Source organism: Anneissia japonica, unplaced genomic scaffold (assembly GCF_011630105.1).
Source record: "Anneissia japonica isolate Jap-2015-1 unplaced genomic scaffold, ASM1163010v1 scaffold287708_len1499824_cov190, whole genome shotgun sequence".
Taxonomy (NCBI): domain Eukaryota; kingdom Metazoa; phylum Echinodermata; class Crinoidea; order Comatulida; family Comatulidae; genus Anneissia; species Anneissia japonica.
In genome coordinates this window covers 867023-871170 of record NW_022752295.1, presented here as the reverse complement: position 1 = coordinate 871170, position 4148 = coordinate 867023, and the positions used below count along the sequence as shown (strand labels likewise).

Genomic DNA, 4148 nt, shown 5'->3' with positions numbered 1-4148 from the left:
GCACAGATGTGTATAAGAGACAGGTGTATATATACATGTACGTGTACGTATGGTGTGTATGTTTGTGTGTATATACATGTACGTGTACGTAATTGTGTGTGAGAGAGGGCGTGTCCCATTTTATATGCAACGCCTCCTTGATTTTTCTTTGGCTGGCTGTTGAAGCGGAACACAATACACGAAAGCAATCTTCGTTGCATGAGGTTTTACATTGGGATGAGCTATTAAGATGTTTAAAAATGTTCGAGTTTCTGTCCGTGGTCATGTGTTCGTTAACGCGCGTTGCAAAGTGTCGGCCAGTTTCGCCTATATAACAGGCATTACAGCCTGCGCACGTGAATTTATACACAACGTTAAAACGTAGACCACAAGGAACAGGATCTTTCACAGAAAACATATTTCTAATTTTAAATGAAGAAAAAACCAATTTGATATTTAAATCATTACAAAACTGTTTTGTTAAAGCATTTATCTTATGTGAAATAACTTTAGAAAATTTACCAGTGTAAGGCAACTTGAAATAACGTATATTCAATTTTTTTTTTCGTTCGTTTGTTTGTTATCGGAGTGAATAAAGATAAGATATCTAGATATAATTTTGTCAATTAAATACATTGGAAACATATTTTTTCTAAGGATAACAATTAGAGCCTTGAGGTCACTATGAAAATCTATCCAATTATTGTTGATCTTATAAGTTCTGTCGACTAAAGTACGAATCAATGAAATTTTGTATGGAAAAGAGCAAAAACTAAAGAAATTTGTGAGTAATCCTGTGAAAGTGTTTTTTCGATATACATTGGTTTGGGTGGACCCGTTAGTAGATTTTGAAACTAGGACATCAAGGAAGGGAAGTTTGTTTTCCACTTCAGTTTCCATTGTGAATTTTATGTTGTTATGACGTGAGTTTAAATATTGAAAAAATGAATTAGCCTCAGTTTCTGAATTAAATAGGCAAAACATATCGTCAACGTACCGTTGATAGAATAGCACATTAGGTCCATGATATTGATCAAGCCAGATCTATTCATGGTGCCTCATGAATAGGTTTGCAAGCACTGGGGCTAAAGGGGACCCCATTGATACCCCATCCACTTGATCATAATATGAACCATTGAACAAAAAATGAGTTTGAGAGGTTGCGAACATGATCAATCTTTTAAGATCAGATATAGTTATATTAAAAGTATTATGTGGGTGTTCCAAAATGTAGTCTACCGCAAGGTCTATCGATTAATTAAGTGGAATGTTCGTAAATAAACTTTCAACATCAAACGAAACCATAAACTTATAACATACATTAATATTTCTAATGGTATAACAAAAGTGAAGGTATCCCTAACACTAAAATCAACAGGTAAATTAGGTTGTAATATGCTGCATAAAAACTTTGCAAGCCCATAATTGTAGGTATCTATGGACGATACAATCGGTCTAAACGGAGGTGCACTACATGGATATATATATATATATATATATATATATATATAATATCATCAAAGAAAGGTAAATACAGTGTTAGAATAAGGACATAATAATACATCGTGTAGCATATAGCTCTCAACGAATGTAGTCCTGTAATAAATAAATGAATAAAGAAATTTATATTATATGCAACTATATATAAGTGTATATATACGTATATATATAGTAATAGAAAGGTTATGTCGAGTGTATATATATATATGTGACTTTGACTTAATTGAGACATTGATATTTATTTATTGATACGAAATCTTCGGTAGCACCTGCTACGTTTATCAAATATTCGTCTCTTTCTTTCGGCCAAGGGAGGGTCCAGTAGGGGGCCGTTTTGCCACTAAATTGTAAAATTTCAAGGCAAATATCTCACCTATCTATTCTGAATATGTTGTGCCCCCGTTTGAAAAATTCTGGATCCGCCCCTGTTACATACCAAACCGTCAAGAACCATCTAATACATGCGACTGCCGAAAGAAACATGTATTCCCCCTATCAGGAAACTGCCTCGCATCTTCAATTATCTACAAGGCCACCGTAACCACATGATGACGTCAAAGAGTACGTCGGACTTACATACAACACTTTCAAAACCATGTTACAAATCATAAGCACACATTTATAACTCTCCGAAGCATAACAACAGCACCGAATTATCAAAACTTGTATGGAAACACCCAATTCAACATCAAATGGTCCATAATTGACAAAGCTACGCCATAAAGTGCAGGGGCGTAGGTTGGGGGTTGCGGGGAATGGCTGAAACCTCCCCCGCCCCCCGCCCTTAAAAAAAAAAATGTTCCGCTGATGTTTATGCTTAAGCCTGGCCTGCCTAGTAATACAATAGAAAATTTGCAGGGAAACAAGTAGAACTCGATTAGACCAGCAAAAGTACACGTATAATCCTATGATATGCCTAGTCGTAAAACAAAATAAATACTCGTTTTTATCCCAAATGTGAATAAACACTTATAGTAATTCGAAATAAATACAATGTATTCTTTTCCTTCCTTATTGTTTACGTGCCGGCGCTAATGTGCCCTCGTACTCGTACGGCAGTCCTTTCCCATTAGGCCTCGGGTATTCAACCTTTTTAAGCTCGTAGCCAGTTCCAATTTGTTGAGACCAGCCGCGGGTCGACATATTTCTTTTTCAATGACAGCCCCGCCCATTTCCGGGTTTTTTTTTTGTTTTTTTTGTTTTTGTTTTTTTTTGTTTTTGTGTTATGCAGTGGAATATCGAATACAGAAGGGATGGGCTCTAAACATACTGCACCCCCAGTTGTAGTCTACCATTAGAAATATCCCGAGCACCAAAAGGGGACCACTACATCAGCTCCACCATGTTTGGGGATGAGGTAAGTAAGTTTTTAAAATAAACACAACAGATGCCCTGAAATGGCCCTCTTATTATGTAATTCTAAAATACAAATAAATTTGTTTCTTGATAAGTTACAGCTTTGGAGTTAACTTTTTTTTTTTTTCAAAGTTTTAACTTAGAATGTTTTCTAGGATAAAATAAATAAGGTCCAGAATTTCCCGATGGGTTCATGTACCACGAGCCTGTCCCCTATATAAATGTTTATTTCTCATCAGTTCCCTCTTCCTCATGTCAATTATTACTCAACGCCACTAGGTATAGTTAACTACTATGACACTTGTTAACAACTGCCAGACTAGTTGACATTCCTATTCACTTATTATTACTTTCTTTGTACTTTCTTTCTATGGTTATGTTAAGCGCATCGAGGTCAAATGCTTTTGCAACAAAAAAAAAAAAATGATCAGGAAAAATTTATTTTTGAGCAATGTAGAGGACCGGATCTAATCTCTTACTAGGTGAATTTGCCCAAAATGCATTTTTTTCTGTTTTTTTTTTATTACTCGCATGAACAGTTTAATAATTAACTACGAAGTTTTTTACTTCGCATGCTTATGACTTTGAGCAAAAATTCATGATTCGCATTATTGGGCAGTCTGCATAAAACTGTCTGTGCCAGTTGATTGCGATAGGCCTATTACTGAAAACTCCGGTATCTACACAGGAGAAAAATTGTGCAATAAACACTATAGAGAAACGTATGAAGTGCGAGAGTGCTCCAATGTTGGTACATTTCATGGTCTGGGGTTCCAACACATTACTCAACGCTGCGGCCTTTCTCACTAGAATATTCTCTGTATTTATTTACACCTACATAGAGTAGGCCTACTGTAGCCTCCAGTTCCGAAAGTTGGCCTATGTAATCTATGTGTTGTCATAAAATTTTCTGAAATATTTCAAAAGTCATGGATCATTATGTTCTCTGACAACGCAGTTAACAGTTCATAAAAGCCATAAGCTTGGATCTCCACCATGGACCGTCACCTCTGCACTCCGACCAGGGCCCTACGCGGCCTCCTGACTCCAACAGCATCTGTTTGTTTGCTCCGCTCGCAAAGTTAACGCTCGCTTCGCTTGCTTATTAGGGCTCCCCAATGACAATCAGCGCCAGGGCAGCACAAACTCCGTGACGCCACTGGTGTACATAGGCCTAATCTTTGTTTCACTGTAATATTTCTGCACACACTTTCATTGATATATATATATATATATATGTATGTATATATATATATATGTATAATATATATATATGTATATATATATATGTATGTATATATATATGTATATAT

At 36.0% G+C, this 4148-nt stretch overlaps 1 protein-coding gene across 1 annotated transcript in view; it reads left to right on the top strand.

The window, feature by feature from the left end:
• Positions 1-4148, top strand: part of LOC117122279 — a gene marked incomplete in the record, with an annotated part of 11830 nt that overhangs the window by 4167 nt on the left and 3515 nt on the right.